Source organism: Centrocercus urophasianus, unplaced genomic scaffold (assembly GCF_019232065.1).
Source record: "Centrocercus urophasianus isolate 14NV4802_14NV808 unplaced genomic scaffold, USGS_Curo_1.0 seq_11, whole genome shotgun sequence".
Classification (NCBI taxonomy): domain Eukaryota; kingdom Metazoa; phylum Chordata; class Aves; order Galliformes; family Phasianidae; genus Centrocercus; species Centrocercus urophasianus.
In genome coordinates, this window is record NW_024884253.1 from 9,302,666 (window position 1) to 9,324,590 (window position 21,925).

Here is a 21,925-nt window from a genome sequence, read left to right on the forward strand (position 1 = left end):
ATAAAATACAGTGCCCAACATGCATCAAAATAAAAGGTTAAAAAAGCGAAAGCAGAAAGGCTACAGAACTAAAAAATTAAATAAAATAAATAAAAAGTAAAGCAGCCCCCTGTTCAATTTGCTTTTACAAGAGATCTTGTCGCAATTTTACTGCATCATCCAACCAGATAGATCACTTAAGAGATGCAGACATGTTTATTGAGTGTTTCCATGTATCATTTGAAATACGAGACTAGAGCATATGTGCCTAACTCTAGAAACCTTCTATTCACAGCGTTTTAATCCTTTTTTTTACAGGTGATATATGCTGTCTCCTCACAAAATGAAGCAAGATATTTATTAGCAGCAGGAAATAGATAATTTATTTTTACATGCAACTTCCCATTGGCAGAGCTCGAAGGAGGCACACATGGCTGGCACTTCTGGAAAGCCTCATTTTGATACAGATTGCTAGTAAAAAATAAACAAATGAGAAGATCGAAACAAGCTCAGCTGAATTTCAAGGGACAGTATCTCAAAGTAAATATGTCCTCAAACAGAGATGGTAGGAACACACCTGAATACAGCATACTGCCAATGCTAGCATTTCCAAGGGATGTTTTCATACAGGTAAATAGCTCCTCAGAGACTATAAATCCAAACAGTGCAGTGCTTACCTGATAAATAGAAAGTTCAAAAAGAAAATGACTGAAAATTAAATAGGCTTGTGATGAAATTGACATATGATTCAAGTCACAGCTAAATGCTGAGAATCGCAAAAAATGTAGACAAGGAGAAATCAACTGATTAGGAATAAATTTCATACAAAACTTTGAGACTGATTGAAGCAAATTTTAGCCAGTAACAGAAGAAAGAATGCTATGGTATTTTAAATGCATGATTTATATTCATAGTGTACTGTACCCTAGAAGACAATATATTATTTATGTGTGCATAGAAGACTTTTTCCATGTGTCTATATACACACCTAAAGAACTAAATATGTAAGTTTTAAAAAGTAATGTATGCATGGTTGTAAAAGCATTACTTTCACCTGTTGAATTTTTCCTGGGTTAAGCAATGTCTGCTTGAAGAAGTTGGCAAAATCCAACATAGTCATTTTTACTTTACTTTGTAAATGCTATGAGGGACAAAAAGTCACAGAAGTTAAGGAAGGAGTTATAGCCTAGTCTTGTGCACAGGCCTCCAGAACAGCTCACTTAGAAGTTAGAGGGAACAGAAGCTGCTGCTGACAAAAAACTTTATGGTGCCAACTCCTTTTCCTACAAAGGTCATTGGACAGACTTTTAGGGTATTCATGCTCTTATAAAATGTTGTTAGTCCAGAAATAGAAGGTTATTATGGAACAGATTTGCTTGATTCTATACACAGTATACAGTGTTTTCAACCTGGAAATATCTTCCCATTGTTTCTAACAGAAAAATGTTTTTTTCTCTTGCTTTTACTTTTTTTTTTTTTTTTTTTTTTTTTTTTTGTCTTCAATATTAGAATTGAAATATCCACAGGAGAAAAAATAGTTATTTCAGGTTTGATTTAGCAGTTTTATGTTATATGAAGACACATGCATTTAAATGACTGCTTAAAAAAAAAACAACAAAACATGTTACACTAATTTATAATTGGTGTATGTACAGTTTTCAAATATGGGAAAGGATCATTCAAAGAGAGAGGATTTATTCTGTTTTACATATCCAGGATAGAATCAGAATGGGCAGATTGACTTTCATTGCAAGGGGAGAATACAAGCTGTGGGGGGGGGGGGGGTGGAGGTGGGGGAAATAAGCACAAAACATTTAAGATTAAAGCAATGAAATAGTGGCTTGAACTGTACAAATTGAATGCTATGATTCCTAGAAGCAGCTAATGAATTTGGAAATAGTAGTGGCTTTGACACCAGAGAGGTCTTCCCTTTAGTTCAGTAGAGAACTGATTGGTCTGTGGAGGTTGGAGTGCAACAGCATGTGTGTCTACATCTGACTGAACAAATTACATCCTAAACTCTACTGTCTATGCCTCATCAGCAGTTCTGGAAACAGGTAAGTAGTTTACATATACTCAGAAATCTGGGGTTGGTCTCACTTCCTCCTCACTACAACATAGGTATCTGCACTTGATCTTTTTTCTTCATTTCTCAGTGTGGTCGGTGAAAATAGAGTAGCTATGGTCAGTAGGTTCTGACAGTGACCAACTGTACCATAAACTAAATGGGTTTGGCTGGATCCGTTGATCACTCAACTTCATTTGCTACAATGGCTAAAGTTCATAAGCCTAAGGGGGAGGGCAGATGTAGACAACTTTGTTGCAGATACAGCAGCTTGGCTGAAAAATCTCATCCTCGTGCCCTGGGTAGAGGTGGTAATGCTCTAAGACAGGAGGATAGAAGAAGTATTCTATTTCTTTCCAAATTAATTTTCCCCTTTCCAATCAAAGCATCCAGATAAATAACTCCTCCCATAAATAATGTTTGTAGCATGTTGTAGAGTCACAGCTCCAAGAACAAAGTGTTTTTGAAATAACCTCATTTTCATTTGGTTAAATAGAGTACAGTTGAAAGTATGAAGCCAACACACCTGGGAAGCTCAGAAGTACTAGATTTTTTCAGACATACTGCTGAATAAGTCCTTAATTTTGACTTTTTACCATTTGGCACTAGAAACACTGACATTCCTAGTCTCAAGGATTTAAAACTTGGCATACAGCTGTGGCACCTGAGAAACAAGCAAGAAATGGATAGAGAAGCTACGTGGAGGCTCATGCAGAGGAGTTATGGGCTGCATGCAAATGATCATCCCCTTAAAAAGTGAAGAAGCAGTCATGCAACAGAGAAGCAGTGCCTGCTCTTCTTTTTGCTTCTTAATGAAGGTGAAGGCAGTTGCTGAGATCTGTTGCTGAACTGTTCGATGCCATGTGTTAGTGCAGGTGGAACCCACAGGGACTAAGGTGAGAGGGTGCTTTCTAATCATGCACAGTCACAAAGCTGGTGCTTGTGTTGTCAAAGGCACTTGAAGACTACAGAGGGGATTTCTTTTTATGGCTTTGCTCTTTTGGGCTTGAAGAGGAGAGTCATATATTTTCCACCTCAACAGCCACAGAGGTGCCAACTGCTCTTTTATTTCCTGCTCAGATACCTGACACATGGCATAAAAAACAGATAATTCACAGAGGTTTGTCTGACTTCACTCCAGTAATTTTCTCTCCCAAAATGTCAAGAGATTCTTTAGCATCACTAGGAACAACCTTGTCAAAATGGGTACAAATCAGATCCCTGGAAAAGACTGATTCAGAGAAAAATCAAGGTCCCAGATTGCTTGATGTTCTAAGTTGAATAAATTTTCTTTTCTTAAAATGCTCACTAATATTATCTGTTACAGACTGCCCAGGAGCCTCACTGGTATCTCAGACTTCTAAGAAAAAGCAGTAGTTTTACAGGGAGGTGATGAGGAAGTTGTTGCAGTGTGTGGATAGGTTGGAAGGGTTAAGAAGGTAGGGTGAGGTTAGAGAGACAGGGTTCTAGAGAGAAAGGGGTGCGATTTGGAAGGTTACGCAGGGAATGACAGAGAAGGCAACAAGAAGCAGTGGTTTGATAAAGCTGTGGTACATAAGGAGATTTCATTACGGCCTTCCTGTACTTGAAGAGAGCTTATAAGTGGGAAGGGAAGCAACTTTTTACACAGTCTAATATTGAAAGAACAAGGGGGCTGGCTTTAAAATAAAAGGGGAAATTTAGGTTAGATGTTAGGAAGAAATTCTTTACTCAGAGGGCAGTGAGGCCGTGGCACAGGCAGCCCAGAGCAGCTGTGGATGCCCCATCCCTGGAGGCATTCAAGGCCAGGTTGGATGGGATCCTGGGCAGTCTGATCTGGTGGGTGGCAAACAGCCCATAGCAGGGGGCTGGAGTTCAATGATCTTTAAGGTCCTTTCCAACATGAGTTGTTCTATGATTCTGTGATTCTATGAGATGGCTGAATGGAGGCCCAAGGTAATGAGGGTACATGAGGACAGAGTTCACTAAAGGAGAACAGGTCTCGAAGCAAGGGCACCATTATGCTGGAAGAACAGCTAGGGAAACTAGTGGGGTGGAGGAATATCTCTTCAAAGGTAGCTGCTGCAAGGCATGGGAGAAGAGCCAGAGAAGAAAGTGGGAGGAAAAGTAGTGAGGCTAAGGACTTGGCATGAAGGAAGGGAAGGAAAGCTTGAGGGGAGATTTTTCTCCTGTTATGAATCCTCTGATAATGAATCAAATTCCTTTAAAAAAAAGTCATTGAGGAAAAGAATTGTAGTGTAAGTTGGAGAAGAAAGAAAACTCAAGCAGTGGGTGATCACAGCTTGCTCAGATAAATATGCCACGTAGCAGCCCTCCTCCCTGCTGTCCAGCTGCTGCAGGCAGGAATGGATCGTTTCCTTCAGTAATTTCTCCTTACTGGATCAGCAGTGGCTCAGATGATAGCATGTTCTTGCATAACCAGCAGAAGGGCCTCAGTGTTACTGACACTCCTCCATCACCCTGCTGTCTCTTTGCTTGACTTTGATTATAGGAAGGAGAAAGGAAAGTTTTTCTCTTTAGGCTTTCCAGTGTTATTGCTTAGTAAAATATTTTTGCAGCTTCAAGCACTTCTGTAAAGCAACTTGCTTTAAATTTTGAATTGGAAAAATCCTAGAAGGAAAATGTAGGGAAAGAGAGGAAAAATAAGCAACTGCAATCAGCAAGGAAACATCCTCTCTGATAATATTTTCTCTCCCAAAGAGAAAACAACCACAAAAATGTAAGAAAATATTGCCCCTTAACATTTTCAACAACTAGAACACTCTTCTCTGTTGAGTAATGTTTCTGAGAAAACCTGAATGAGGGAATGATGAAACTTTGATGCAATTTGTGGAATTGGAGGAAAGTTGAAGTGGAATGAGTCACCACAGGGCAATGGATTTCCAGAAAAAAAAAAAAAAAGAAAAAAAAAAAGAAAAAATGTTCAGTAATGGATTCATTGAAACTTCTGCATGTCATGTTGACAGTGCAAAACAGATTTTTTAATTGACAAAGAGAAGGAGGAAAGAAAAAATATCAGATGGACCATAACTGTTGTAAAACAACAAATAAAAATAATTTGAAAATAAAGAATCTCATCTGGCGCAGTAGGCTCCTGCCTTGGGGGACAGAGGAAGAAGCCCATTGGGAGCACAGTTTGCCTTCTTCATTGCTTGTTGGAACATGGGAAGGGTCTTTCCACTGATCCAGAGCATACAAATGCAAAATAAAATAAAAACACATGTCCTTCCCATCCTTTTCCTTATTCACACCTATATGCCAACAGACACTGCATTAACTTCTCTGGGACAATGTATTGGAACCACAGAATCCTAAAATCCTGCAGCCTCATTGGCTGAACTCATTCGCCTGAACTCAGCTGGCTTCACTGTGTCCTTCCATTCAACTCAGTTGTACCACAGTGATTATTTAGATTACCATTTTCTGAAGACTGATAATTTTTTGTGATCATATTTGTATGAGATGTCTATTGGATTCAGAATAAGCACGCTCTCATCTCAGTGCGTTTAACTAACTAAGCATGCTACTGGTTTCTATGCCAGTTTAGTCTCTTCCTCGAAACAAAAATTAAACAGCAATAAAGGTTTCTAAGTCAGCATTGTCCAAACATTTATTTCTGGTCTCACTGAGTTAAAATTATCGTACAGGAAGGTATCATGCCCTGGTATTCTCCCATGCAGTTGCAGCAGTCAGAGCAGATTATCTGCAGTCTGTAACCAACTTGGCATATTGTTAGTAATTCTTCTTTGCTGACAAGAAAGAAACATCTAATCTGGGGCACAAAGGAAAAGAGTTATTCTCTTTCCAGATGCATCTCATGCTTTTAGGTATCAGTGGGAAGTAGGTGCTCAGATGGAGTAAGGGAACTGCAATGGCTTCTGAATGCTTAGTGGGATGCTTAGTAGAGAGGTCTCAGCATCAATTTTTTTCCCCAGTTCTGTGACACACTGTGTTGCAACTTCAGAGTGATTCCTCTGTCTTTAGAGTGGTTTTTACATTTTATTCTTGTCAAGGATTATAAAGAATAGGACTTTACACAGACACAAATGTTGGTGTCTTCTTGGAGAAGAGTTTGGGAAGTTTCTAAAACTGGAAAAGTTTTAGAAGTTTTGAGATTTCTTTCCTTAAATCTTGGGTTGGTTTGTGATGAAGGGCTTGCTACAAAGTTCTCTGCTATGCCCCATATTGGCCAATCGGCAAGGATCTCCCCGAAACCCAGATCTTCTGCGACTGACATTAGAAGCACAAGCACAACTTGGGAGCTTGGTGGTGTTATCTTCTGAAATAGTTTCATACTAAAAGCAGGAGAGATTTAGATTGGATAGAAGGTAAATGTTTTTTCCAGAAGGATGGTGAGGCACTGGAACGGGTTGCCCAGAGAAGTGATGGATGTCCTGTCTCTGGAGACAGTCAAGGTCAGGCTGGATGGGGTTCTGAGCACCTGCTATATCTGTAGGTGTCCCTGTTCCATGCATGGAAGTTGGACTAAGTGATCTTTAAGGGTCCCTTCCAACTTTTTAGGATTTTAGGATTCTACGATTCCAATACATCGGCTCAGAGAAGGTAATACAGTGCCTGTTGGCATGTAAGTGTGAATAAAGAATAGGATGGGAAGGATACATGTTTTTATTTTATTTTGTATTTGTATAATCTAAGTAGATGTGCTACCTCCAGGGGGTTGTTTTTCTAATAGTGCTTTAGGTATGTTATTTAGTTTAAAAGATCTTTTCATTCATTTACACTTTTCACAGAGAGAAGCTTAATTAATTTAAAGTATATGGGTGAAAATCAAAATCTGTTCTATTTAATTTTTAGGATTGGTAGAGCCTATAAACAAATACCAGGCATTTCTCACCCTTCATATATTGCTCTTTGATTCTGTTCTGCATGTGCAGGATGTAGCATATGATCTCCTTGCAGCTTTGTGGAAAGATCTTTCAAGCAAGACATATTTTTAACTGTAGAGTTTTGTATTTCTTACCATCAAACAAAGTAGTTTAGGCTAAGTAATAAATGAAATGAATCTGTTGTCTGCAGCATTTTCCATGTATTGTTGTACTCAGGTAAGACCATTCCTTAGGGGCAGATATGACCTATTTTATCAGTGGAGAACATGTGAGATTACGTGGCTCCTGAGCCAAATCAGCAGGCAAGAAAAATGGAAAGTCAAGGAGGAGTGCAGAAAAGGAACAGATCTATAAAAAGAAAACATAAGTGAAGATTCTTTAAATGTTCAAGGGATATTATCATGACCTGGGAAAGTGATGCCTTTGTCTGGGTAAAGACAATCACAGTGAGAGACTTCCTGCTTGTGAGCATTTATCCCTACCTTTGGGGACCACTTTAGGAAGTAAGAGATTCATAGTAGACTTCTATTTCAGTCCCTTTGGCTTGGGGAATTGTATCTTTTGTTCTTGGAATTCGCAATGCCCTTGCACAGCCTAATCACTGAGATAAGAAGCTAGGTTTTTCAAGCTATCTAAAGGCTTGGATCCTCTGTGCACTTCTTCAACTCAGTTCTCAGTCTCACAGTTCAGACAGCCACAGACTCCTGCTACCTCCTCCCTGTTGTCCGCTACATCTGAAGCCATGATTACTCATGCGTCTCTTGATTATTTCAGTAAAATAGAACTACAGTAGTGACTTCTGAAAAGAGGTATCTCTACTGGTCCAGAAGTGGTTCTCAGCACCTTTGTGTCTGCCAGAGCAGTCACCACCCAGAGTTACAGGAACACTGATGGACCATTCAACCCAGGAAACAGGAAAACTACCAGATCTTCTCCAGGTGCCACCCATTCTCACTTCCCAGACAGAAGAATTTTTAGCACAGCAGACCTTAGCTCTGGGCAGGCAGCCACTGATCTGAGCTACTATGAGATCAAAAGCATTCTTATTTCTGTGTGCAACAGCCCACTAAATACCCTATATCAAAAATGGGAACTGGCTTTTCGATTTCTGCTTCTTCTCTGCTGTCTCCAAGACGTCAATACAGCTTTAGGATGACTGTGACACATTAGAGCATGGGTTTTTATTACACAGACCCTTGGTCCACTGGAAGTTAGACTAAACCTAAAGCCTTACAGCAAACAGCAGGATGTCCTCTTCAACAGGACCATGAGTTGCATCCATTAGAGCTGAAGGGGGAAGACATCTTTCTATCTTCCCCCAGTATTTTTGCTGGTCACCTCACAGACCTACTGCTGAACACAACACAGCGTGCTGCTACTTGTTCATTAATTGGCAACCGTTTATTGCTGTGGGAGTGCCTGAAAAATGCTTCCTGTCTCCCATGGCAACCTCTAGCTTGCATGGAACAAACTGTGGGCAAATCCTTCTGTACTTATTCATGCTCTTTGTGATTTACCACTCAAGCCTGCTGTAAAACCAATGTTGGAGAAATGGCAGCAGTGGAGCATGCTGGCTCTGACAGATGCACACTGTTATCTCCGCAGTTGTTACTCCATGCTTGCCTCTTCATAACAGTTGACTTTGCTGATATCATTTGTAAATCTCTAGTTCCATTCAGGGGTGGAAGTGGTAGAGCAAGCACTAACTGGAACAGAGCTGGTGACTCATAGGCCTAAACATTTTTAATATTTAGCAGGAATAAATACTGATATTAGAGAGATTTACATTTAATAATGGCTAAAAATTGCAGTATGCTGATGAGGTGCTCGGTTCCTTGTGTGCCTATGACTCCTGTTGGCTTTAAAGCAGTTGAAAGGATGCAGCAAATGGTGGTGGTTTTCATGATATTCTGTATTCACAGGGACTGCTGAGGAAGGGGGAAAAAGGGAAGAAAGGGAACTGCTTTCAGAACTTGCATTTCATTCTTTAGCAACAACTAACAAGGGGAAATGTTTTCCTGTGGCAATATGCTTTCCTTCCCATGAACATAAAGTGACTCAATTTTCCTGTGATTTCAATGTGAACATTTTTTTTGACATACAAAATGAAAAGGTTAGAGCCCTATGTATAAGTCAGTGGCATCTTGGGCCAAATTCCACAGATAAAAACTATACATTTTTTTTTCATGGAAGGCATCAATATTTCTCCTTGCTCGTGAAGAAGCCACCTAGGGTGGGCAAAGGACAGCCAAAGACCAGTGCAGCTCCTCAGCTTTTCTGGGATCTTGCTTCTGTGCTCAGAACTGTCCCTGTTGTGATGCAATCTGGCAGCTCTCACATGTCCTTGCAACAAGGATGCACTATTTCATTTTTTTTATGCAAGAAAGGAAGGAAAACTTTAAATAATGAACTCAGGCCTTGACTTGAAAAGGAAGAAGGAAAAAGCCATTTTCAATGCCTGACTCAATGCAAAGGCATTTGTAATTTTCAAAAGTAAATTCCTGAAATCCATGCTCAAGGGAAGGCGTCCATTTCTGAGATGGTAGAGATCTGCAAAACTTCTCAGAAGCTATGTGTGCATTGCATAGAGATTCACAGAATCACAGAATCACAGAATCACAGAATCACAGAATTGTAGGGGTTGGAAAGGACCTCCAGAGATAATCGAGTCCAACCCCCCTGCCAAAGCAGGGTATCCCTAGGTATCTTTGGTGAACTTGTACTGATTCTTTTTCATCAAAAAAGCTTGAAAACCCTGGCTTGAAAATCATCTGATGAGGAGTTACAGGCATCTTATAGAAGACTATGTGTATTTCTCATCGCACTTTGAGTAATTAATCCTGTTAATCAGTCCCCAAAACAACAAACTAAGAGATGTAGTTTCACCCTGAATGCCCTGTTGATGCCATGTTTAGAAACCTGATAAACTTCATTCATTCAGAAATCTGTTGGAGCCAACATGGCTTCTTGCAGGACAACTCACCATGAGAGCAATTGGCAGAATCTGCTTGTTTGATTGGCTCCCAGCCTGATGTCCCTACCATTATCAAACTTTGTTTCATTCCTAAAACTTGTAGCAACAGCTGAGCTGCTTCAAGCATTGATCTGAAGCCCCAGAGAGTCCTGATGTAATGTAAATAACAGCAATAGTAATAATAATAACAACCCATACTAATTGTCATTTAACTTCACTCTTGTTATTAGTCACTAACAAAACACTAACATTTGCCCCTAAATCTTGCATAAACAATCTAGTGTGGCTTTGAAACGTAAACATCCACTGACAAAAGTAGCAGATTTCATTAGCCATTTTCTATATGATAAGTATCCTGGTGTTATTAATGCTGTTCTAAGTAAACATCAACTGTATTAAAATGAATACCAAGGAGAAATCTTTAAACAGCAGTGTATTAACATGAGTGGTAATGCAGTTCATCTATCATGGGCAGATACTTTCAAAATCATACGGAGATGAAAATAAATGTATAAAATACACTGTATTTTTTTCCTCTAATGTCAGGTCTCACATTATTGTGTCCCCCCTGAGCATTTTTGATTGTCAGAGTACTAAGTGAAGAAATTAATTTTCTTTTTCATTAGCTTTTCTACTCACAATGCAGACTCCAAGTGGTTTCTGCTCTGTGCAGTTTATATAGAATAGAGAAGCGGCATTGGGAAATCACAAAAATGCACTAATGATATTTTTATTAACATTTTGTATGTTCTTATTTACGGAATTGTTGAGCCTGTTAAGCCTTTAAATGCCTAAAGTTAGAGTAGCCTTTCCTTGAGTAATGCTTATATCTCCTGGCAGGAAACATTTTCCTAGAAATATTATTATTGCCATCATTTACATGAATTTACATCATTTACATTCTTTGTGTTACAAGAAACAGCCAAGTCTGTATAGTTCCCCTCAAATCTTCCTCGAGCACGGTTATTCTGGCATATCCTTGTCATTCAGTAGGCTTTGCTCAGAATGCTTGTGGTTTGGCTTTGCTATTTTTAAAAATGTCATCACACTTAGAACTTGTGGCTGGGTCAGCGTCCCTCAGCCCTGGATATTTTTCCCTGGGGAGACATGAGCAGCCCTGAGCCATGACAGAGAGAAATGCCAGGTGTCTTGGGAGAGAACTTTCTGGCATCTCCTGCACAGACTGGGGAAAAAAAAAACAAGCACTGGAAAGACCAAAATTCAACCCCATTCAGCAACACCAAGAAGTGTTATCTGAAGGAGGAAGCTCACCTTCATATGTCTTCCACAACAGGTTAATTATGGCAATAACCACACTTGTCCCTCTGTACCCTTCCATCTTCCTTGTATAAATGGAACATCTGTTTGTTCTGTGACTACAATGTGGTGAAATTGCAGCTCAATGGAGCTGACCGGATGTTTGCGTTCTGTTACATATGGATAAATATTGATAGGCATAATCCTAAAAATCACAACTGCAATAAAAATGAACAGTACAACCCTGTTGTTAATGAGCAATTGAAGATTGGTTGCATTTATACTATTCAGATATAATCTGCTTCTCTGGACTCACTTTTTCTGCAATTGCTGTAATCTTGGCTTTTTGTTTTACTTCATTTCCTATGAAGCATAGTAAGAAATAGTGCGGTGTCCTGCAAAGAAAATGCATTTAAAGTATAATAATTTGCATTTAAATACAGTGACAGCTGTGCCTTTCCTTGTGCTAGTCCTGCTGTACCATTCACACTTGTTAATTTAATAGCTGGGATATTCCATCAAGGTGAATTATAAAGAAGATATTGCATGCAAGGACCAGCAAGAGGACTTAAATTGCACCTGCTTTGGCATAAAGTCCTGTGGGGTGCATTCACTTCCTTAAATTGGCCTCAGTGGTGCAGCTGCAGTGGAAGATGAAGGGGCTGAAGAAAGATGAGCTGTCATATGAGCTGTGCAAACCTTCCCCTGAGGATCATGGCAGGGTGGCAGACTCATGACATGCAGCTTATGCAGGCATAGAAGGAATACGTGGCTTCCATGGAATCATAGAATCACAAGGTTGGAAGCGACCTGCAAGATCATCTAGTCCAAACATCCTCCCATTACCATTGCTACCACAAGCACTAAACCATATCTCATAGCTCCTCTTCCAGACGCCTCTTGAACACTGCCAGGGATGGATACTCCACCACCTTCCTGGGCAGCCATTCCAGTGCCTGACCACTCTCTGAGAGAAAAAGTTCTTCCTTATGTCTAAGCTAAACCTCCTCTGGTACAACTAGCGGCCATTTCAACATACTCCATGCTGCTTATCAGCTGAATTGTGCTGAAATGGCACCAATCTCTCTTCCAATTCATTCTCCATGGCTTCCCATTGGCCAGTGATACTCAACATCTTCTAGGACTTTGTTCATCTATTTTTATGAATTCAAATTCACGATTTCTGCCTGGCTGTAAGAAGTGTTAGGGTTTACAGCTTCACCCTAGCATGTATTGGATCTGCAATTAAGTAAGATCTGCATATAAGTATGTGCAAAAAACAAAAAAACAAAAAAACAAAACACTAGTGTGAATTGGTTAAACTGAAGGTGTTTTATGCCCTTTTGAAAGCTGAACATAACTGATTCTCTTTTTTTGATATTGTGCAAGCAAATATTAATAAATTAGCCCATGACAGGAAATAATTATTTTTCTCTTCATTGTAAATTTCTGTTTTATATGAAAATGTATTGAAAATAAGAGGGCTCCTTTGAATGTGTCCCATTTTATCAGGTTGGCCGATGATAGCAGAGGTGGAGGTTGGTGGTATAGCAGTACAGGCAGAACCTTCCCATCAGTATTCTGTTCCATGTTGTTGCTGTGTGACCGATAGTAGCAGAGAGGCAGCCTGACAGAATGGTGTCTGACATGGAAGTGCAGAGGAAGCAAAAGTAGGGAATCAAATTCCCCCACGTGGAAAAAATGGAACCTGTTGATGTTCAGTGATGAGAGTTGAATGTTTGTGGAGACCAAACAGTGGATGTGAGCACTGGGGCAGTGAGTGGTGCATTTCACCAGAAGTGATGGTGATGTGTAAGAAAAGCCACCTTCTGGACGGCCATGCAGATTTTTACCAGCGCAGCATGCAGATTCTTCTTCATTGCTGGTGAAAATGCACATCTAATTGTGGTGACTATGCAGAAAAAATGGTATTTTGTAGCTGAGAATTTCTCCATTAACTAGTGTTCTTGTGCTCTCTATATCTGTGTTAGTTTCTGTGGAAATAAATAGGAGGCATTACTTTCGGAGTGTCCCACTTAGTAATATTTGCTGCTTTTTTAACTCATGTGAGTACATTTTTGAAACTGAATATTTTTGTTCCTAAATGGAAAAAAAAAAGAATTATTAAGAATATGAAGCTGTTTGAAAAAGACATGAGGTTTTACACCTACAGATTTCTGTGGTTGATCTATAAAAAAGAATAAAAATGCTCACGCTTCACCCTTTTTGTCTCCTTTTTTGTGTGCATGGGCCCCAGCTGACTGAAGCTGAGATAAGCTCTTATTACGTGTGTCACTTCCATTACGTTTCTGGTATAATATCAGAATATACAGAAACGTACTGGTCTGAATTCCAGGTAATCACTATTTTCTCATCACTACATCTGTTTCATGGTATCTACTCTTTACCTGTGGGAGGAGTTTCTCTGAGTCTAGTCAAAAAACAGTCTCTTCCTTCAGTATGTACATACATCTGAACTTTCGCATTGTTCACATAACCACGTTTGGGAATTCATCCCAATCACCTTCTTTATTGTAGATAAGGCATACATCAACTTATCTGTTCTGGTGGCTTTGAATGAGTCATAAATTTTTGCAGCAGAAAACCTATCTTTTCAACTTACATGGTCCAGCAATAATCCATGAACTAAAATTTATTTTAAGGCTAGTTTCTACTGATTGAAGATACTATTTGGCCATATATCACACTGAACACCATTTTTTAATATTACTGAGGTGTTATAGTCATATATATGAAAGAAAGATATTTAATACAGAAGTTGATTATTTTTCAGAGAAATGTTCCCTTGACCTCCACTTGTCCTTGGGTTTCTTTTGGGTTCTTCTCCAGGCTGTGCTATATTCCAGAATTTCAATCTAACTGTGACTTCACAGTGGCATCAAGAGCAGACTTCACAGGTCATAATGACATCCATTCCTGTTGGACATCCTGATATTTGGGGGTTAGACTTGGACTGAGCCCACATTTAATAGCCCCTCCTGGGTCACTTTCCCCTTAAACAAGGTCAGCCTGAGCCTGCTGTGGGCACATCCTGATTGGACTGGGGAAGATATTAACTCCTGCAGTGGAAAGTGGCTCTTTACCTCAAATCTACCTCCATCTCAGCTTAGCATTATCTATTTCTATAAATTCAGAGATAACTGAATTTATATGTAACTGCATACCTGAGTTACGGTTTCCTTCGTCTGTTCAATAGCCATCTAAATGTGGAGTCAGCAGTGCTGGTGATCATTAAGCACACAAGCAAACAAACAAAATAATAATGAAAAAAGTGAAAAAAAAATAGAAGTGTGTTGAACAGTAAAAGTTACATTGTACAAGCATAGCATCATTAGTTTCTGTTAATGAAAACACGTAATATATACCAAGTGTCAACATTACATCTTAAATTCACACTAGTATCAACAGAAGGGAGTTTACATGATGGTCTTTATGGCTGTCTTAAATTTTAAAAGAAAACATCAGGTACACTGAGCTGCATTGTACAGGAACAAGTAAAAGGCGATTTCTGACTTTACAGGGATAGTTTTTAGACACAAATGCTGTTCCAGTCCAATATAGAATGTATTGCTGTCAACAGGAGCATGACCAGTGCAATGAATCTAGATTTATTTTCTCCCATGTTAATTAACTTATAAGACAGAAAAATTTACTTCTCCAATACACAGTAGTGTTGGGCTGCACGAGAGCATGCTGATCCATATGCCAATTTCTCTTTCAGTCTCTGTGTCCCAGTGCTAGACAAAGTGAAATAATGAAATGCTTTTTTCAAAACATGCTCAGCAGCATCATTTCAGAACATGTACAACATCAGCGTACAGAGGGTAGTTTTTAACTGCTTGGCAGCCAGTTACATACCAAATGTTTTGTGACACTAATGGTGTGTAGTAGCCCTTTCATGAGTGGAGGTTTGGTGCTCTGAAAGGACTGAGACTTATCTGTAGCATATGCCCAGCTGAGTCTCCTTCCCTAGATACTGTCTGATGGGTCTGTAAATAAAGTCTGAGGCAGAAGATCCAGAAGCAAACCCAGAATCATCTTGCTTTCCTGCACTCAGCAGTGAGCCTTTCTCTAATACAATTTGATGTCAGTTCCTTGGATTTATTCTGCCTGTGTGGAGCAAATTCTGGAGAGCTCACCTCACCTTTCCTTAGATTCTAGGGCTTTCTTACATAGGAAAGTGGCTAGCTCATCGGGGAGCAACCTGACATAAGAATTGTGAACAAGGGGATAAAGCAGTCCAGGTGCGAATCCAGGAATGATCCATCTTGACAAAGTAGATGTATGGAGAGATGTTGGGTGGAAAACTTTATGGGTTATACTTGAAGCAGACTGGGCTTCGTTGTAACATTGCAGGGACCCAAAGCTAACAGGCTGAATGAAGCTGTGAGACTGCTGAGAAAATTTGCAGAGAGGAGCTCTGGAAAGTAAGCACGTATTGTCTCACATCAGTAACCCCAGTACCACTTCCTCCTTGCCTGCCACAAGTAAACCAAGATGAGCGTGGGATCTGCTTTTCACTGCAGTGTGCTTTTCTTTCTGGCTCATATTTCCTATCCATACCACACAAAGGTACAATGCAAAGACCCCACCACAGCACACACCTCCATACGTGCACAGATGAAGCGGAAGGGGTTTGTTTCACACGAGAGACTTAGAACTGACCTTGCAGCATCACCTGAAACCACCGTGAGGTTAATAAAGAAGGCAGATACTGTTCCTCTTTTGACATCCTGTGTGTGCATCATACTCCCCAGCACCAGCAGCAGCAGCCTGTGGCTGCAAAGCTCACCTACATTCAGTCCTTGGCCCTCCCATGTCTGATAGGTACATCGACCTTTATGCCGCAGAAACCCTGCACACGGACCTTTACATTACAGAATCTCTTAATAATATTATCCTGCAATATGTGTATGAACAATATGCGTATGAAAAACATAATATCCCCCGTGAAAAAATCTTATACATGAAATAGTCTAAAATAGGAAGAAAAGAAGTATCTGCATCACAACTGGGAAGCCAAAGAGACAGTGATATTTATCCAATGCCATGTAGGAAATATATGGTAAGACCTAAAAATGAGCTCATACTATTTCCACCATTGGTCTAAATTACTTCATAACCTCTCTTTAATAGCACGCAAGAATAATTCCATCTTCTTCACTATAGTTCAAATCAGTAAAACCAATGAAGATTTTATTGCAAAAGATGCTCAGACTGTAGCCAGGATTCTAATAATAGCCATCTTTCCACTTAACCAAAAATAGATAGCAAGAATGAATAGAAAAAGTAAATATTCAATGAAGCCAAAGGCCTATAGATCCTGTAGCATGGATGTGCCATGATTTGCATGCTGATGCTATTGCTGTGTAATCTGTAACAATATTATCCAGCTGGATATGCCTAAGGTCCAGATTTTGAACTATGTACTCAGCCTTAGCCATTTTTAGTGCCTGCAAATCTTACTCATGCATATTCACAAACATGTAAGGAAGTGCAAAAATGTGACTTGTGTGTCTTTAGACAAATGCATTCAGTTGGACTGTTGTTTATCATTAAAAACCCCAAATCATCCGCTATTCCCATTAAAAAAAAAAACAAAAACCTGAACCAAACAACTAACCAACCAAAACCCCAACAGCATGGCAACTGGATTCTCTAAGCTCTTGAAACTGTTAGGAGTAACATATAATACACAGTGTCTCTTGGCATCCCACACCACTCTCTCTTTCTAAAGATTATCTGCTATGCAATCTTCAACACTTTGGTTTTTTTTCTCTCTGCAGCTCTGCTCTATGGACGCATTGTGGAAATTTGCTCAGCTTGCAGTAAAGAATTGCACAAGTTGATAAAAGCTAAAAATAACAGCAGACAGCTGTCCATCGCATTGGTTTTAGGATTACTCATGGAAAAGCCAAAGAGTACTGTCAGCATAGAAGTTATATGGCTTTTACTTCATTTGGATATGCTCTGAAATGTGTTAAATAGTCTCACAAAAGCATTCATTGAGTGTATTTTATTATTTTGTTATCATTTATTTTATTTGTTATAGTTATTATTTTATTATTTTATTATTATTTATATTGCTGTGAATCTTTCAAACAGTTTGGGGTCACAGGCTTCCTTTTGGGAATTAGTTGTGCTTTAAATTGCAGGAACAGAAAAGGAAATAAAGAAAAAAAATCAAACTGTTGAACTCGCCACATCCTATAGTGAGGCATTTTGAGAATAAGGGTGAAACTGTAAGTATGCTAAGTTTCTGGAATGGCATTTTGTTCTTGTATATTTTTTGTAAATGAAAGAGGACAATAGTCAGGATCAAACTATAGTAATGTGGAAACAAAACTGTTCTGAAAACTATTTTCAGAAAACAATTATTTGTGATTCATTTCCAAATTGAGAGCTGTGCTAAGTGTGATTTGCAAGCAGTTGTTCTCAGTCTTGTACTTTTGGTGTGTACATTCTGCAGTCGAATATACTTACTATATCCGCAATCATAGTAGCTTGACGAGGGTACAGAGGGTACAGATATGTGGGAGAATATGAATAAAATTCAAAAGGCTCTTGCTGAAGTATGTAAGGTGCTATTTCAAGGGAATAGTGCTGAGTTTGCATTTTGGAGCTGTACCTCAGGAACAGTCTATGCCAAACATACAGAACTACGAACAAAGACTGTTTACATAAAGAAAGGCTGTGCAACTCATTGTTGGTTCACTTAGGGCAAATTGCGGTCTAGAAAGACAAACGCTAATATTTTTGAGGAGGAACTCTGTGGTAGAAAATGTAAGGGGAAGTCAAAAGAGAAGAAATGAAAGGCCTGAGAACAAATCTATACCATCATTCCATAGATTCTACCAAAATAGAAAAACCAGGAAAGCCCCATCTCAGAGACTCCAAAGTCAACTTTTCACTAAATACATCTATGTAAACAGTATGCTGACCATAGCACACCGCAATCTGGGACAAGCCTCTATCATGCTGAAGCAGTGGTTTCCTAAAGAGCTGAGCCGAGTTACTGGTTTCTCACAACGAAAAAGAAGAAATAATGTGGTGGCACTTCATTTTTGATATCCAGCTGTATGGTCTTACCTCTATACTGTCCATGATGTTCAATGCCATCACAGTGGACCGAACCAGCAGAAAGCTGCTGGGATATTTTGAAGCTAAATATTTAATTACAGGCTGATGATGTTGGTTTGGTGAGTGCCAAATCAGTGAGTGGAAAAGAATTCTAGAGAGTCTTTGCTTCCATATAGAGAATATCTCATTCCAGCTTGCAAGGCAACCAGAGGAAAAATGCCCAAAAGGGAGGGAAACTGCTAAGAAAGTTAATGCTGTTAAAAAACAACTAATGCAAGGAGAAAGGAGGAAAAAGAAGATGGGGAATAAGTTGGACAGGAAGATGGAAATATTCTCTTAATTAGAGGTTCTTTGTTGCACTCCCTTAACTGCGTGGTCATGGCTTGGCAACCATTCAGACTTCAGGAGGCATTGTGCAAGCCTCTGATAGGAGGGGTTTCCTTTGATGAGCTGGCCATTGTGGCTTTACAAGAAATTTTACAGTACTTCCTCTCACCCATTACAAACCACAGTTTTCTGAATGAATTTTCTCCTCTTTTGTTTTTAACAGTTTAACCCTTAACCTTTCTGACTCATGTTTTCTATTCTAGTGCAACATGTAACTCAAGGTGAAAACAGGGACAGCCTACGCAAGGCTACACATGGTGTGGAGCAGTGTTTTTGCTGAAGAGCAGTTTACAGGTTTGGTAGTGTGGTATGAGTAAAAAAAAAAAAAGCCTCCAGATTCACTTGCGAGTCAAATGAAGAAAGTCAGGCAACTACTGAACCTGCTGGTGATTCATCTGTACTCTCCAGTTTGTGCTGATTGCTAAAATGTAGATGTGCAGTGCGGGCAACAGGCACAAAATGATAAAATTAGGGAAATGACTGTTTCACAAATAGTGCAATGAACTTGTTTGAAGGGGGAAAGAGGATCAAGTAGTTAATAGAAAAGTCAGATAGACAAAGCAACATACAGTGGTGACATAAAAATAAGTGTATCACAATGAAGTATCTGGTTTGCTTGGAAAGAAACTCTTGCTGCCCAGTACAAATACACAATTTTATAAAATAAACCTGGCATAAAATGACCTAAGTAGAGATGGAAAGGGGAAGTTTAAAGTGGAGTCCCTTTCAGGGTCACTGCAAATAGATCTGAAATTAGACTGTTGAGTAAAGAATCAAGGCCATGGTATCTTGGCACGAGTTATGAAAGGATAGGATTGTGAAAGGCCTTTGAGTATTTGTGCAATCATCATAAAAGTCACAGTATGTGAAGAACGTTGGCTTTTCCCTTCCTTCAAACCTATGTCCAAATAGGGACTAAATGGAGATAGTGTTACTTCCAATGTAACCATGATTTTGGACAGTGCTAAGAGTCCTGAGCAAGGCCTGAAGGGATGGCACCTTCCCAAGGCTCTCAATGGAAGTGTTACAACCCAGCAAGCTCCCCTGGGGAGTACAGTTAAGACAATCATGTTCCAAGGGGTTTACTGCTAAAATCAATATGTAGCAGAAAAGCCAATGGGATGTGTACTTCCCTAAATCGGGGGATGAAATCAGTGCTGTTTCTCTGAAAACAGGAAAGATAAGGCTCAAAAAGTCTGTGACTTCTCTTACTTCTGTCCTGAAAGGTTGACACAGCTCTGTGATGACCTAGGCTCTGGGACAAAGAAGTGCTTGGTAGAAAGAAAGAAGCGTTTATTAAAAATGTTATGGAAAACTCAAGACTTTTAAATGAAATGATTGACGAACCTAGCCCAGAAGGCTGGTGGATGGAGCTGGCCAGTAGCAGGCTGTTCTTTCTGCTGAAACACGTCCTGCTGCTCTGAGAACAGGATTACAGCTTTGAGACTCTCTATTTAAAATGTCACACAATATGGAAAGACAGCATAAAATCTCACCTACAAAACTTTCATTTGAACTGTCTTGCCTGTCATCTGTGTGTGATGACTCATTCAGTGCTTGCAAAGTGCACAGTTTGGGATGTTGCAGTTGTGAGGCTCATAAAAATTACTGTTGTCTAAGTTTCATAGTTATAGGACTGGATGTCTGCAGTAACTTCACTCATGGGAAGGAAGGTGAGGAAAGAGGTATATTTTAATAAATGGTTAGAACACACCAACATCTGTAAAAAAAAAATCAAAAATCTCGACACATTTTGATTTCCTGTCTTAGAATCTTTTCAGGTTCTGTTTATGTTACAATTTTTGGCTTTTGTTCTGTTTCTGTTCCCTATATGAGGGAACTTTGTTCATTTGTGAACAAAGCATAGTGATGCTGCACGTTTCTACTGTCATAATAAAAAAAATATTTATCCTCTTCTGGGTTATATTCTGCACTGGAGAACATGGTCCGTAAAGTGGAGACATATTAGCACATGAAATCCTTCATCTGCTACTGCATTTTTAAATTTGAACAGTCCTGTTAGCACTTCACATGGTTAAATTTTGTTTTTTTTTTTTTTTTTTTTTTTTTTTGTTTTTTTTTTTTTAAGAAAAGGAAAGAAATCCTGAGAAAGAAGGCATATTTTCATCCAGTTTACAATTTGACTTATGTATCTGAATCATAGCTTGTTAGAAACTAATTAACAAGGCTACTCTTGTAATGTCCACACAGTTTTTTTTTCATCTAGGATTCTCAAAGCTCTTCACCTATCAGCCTTCAGCTAGCAAGCAAAGCATAGATGGTCATGTTGTGTTCTGCCACTATTTTGATGTTTCTGCAAAATCTGTTACACGTAGGTTGCTGGTGAATAGAAGGGAAAGGACAGCACAGGACAAGAAATCAGTATTATTTAATTGCCATCGTGATCTGTGATGTGGCCTGGAAATGTGCCAAACAGCACTATCTTAGGCAATGCTGGAAAGATAGTTTCTGCTCCAAATTTTCCAACAAGTGGCACAGACTTGACTGGCATGTGTTTGGCCCCCTGTGTTCCAGAGGAATTAGCAATTGACTTTGCACCGGTGAATCTTCATGTTGCACTGAAGGCAAAAAACCATGTTATTAGTTTCATCCTATGAAAATGTGACATTAGTTTATGTGTAAGTTGAAAAAAATGCTCTGTGAATAAAGTTTACTCTTAGGGCCACACAGGGTACAGTAGTGCATAATACAGCTTGGTCACTCTGTGTTACTTGGCCCCACAATAACCAAGGTTTTTTTTTTCTTCTTCTTCTTTTTTTTCTTTTCTTTTTTAAAACAAATAATCAGCCAGAGAAATGCAGGGCAATACTTTGGCCTCACTGTTACCATTTTGCACGACTCCGCTGGTGCAAATGAGATGCAAAAACCCATGTAAGTATGGTTGAATATTTCCTCCTTGTGAGAGAATCCTCTCTTGGCTTAGAAGACTATAATAGCAGAGTACTAGAACAGGTTGTCCAGAGAGATGGTGGATGCCCTGTCCTTGGAGACATTCAAGGTCAGGCTGGACGGGGTTCTGAGCAGCTGATCTAGCTGTAGGTGTCCCTGTTCACTGCAGAGGAGTTGGATTAAATGGCCTTGAAGGGCCCTTCCAACTCAAATGACTCTATGATTCTTCTATAGTCATTGTGCTGTGCTAGAAGGAAAAACATTTCAGCATGTAATGTTTCCTCACTGGACTTACCATGGCTGCTCCTGCCTTGTAGGACTTAATATGAGACAAGGCTCAATCTTTGTGAAGAATCTTTGTGAATCAAAGTGAAAATGAAGGGATCTAAATGGAATATACTGTCT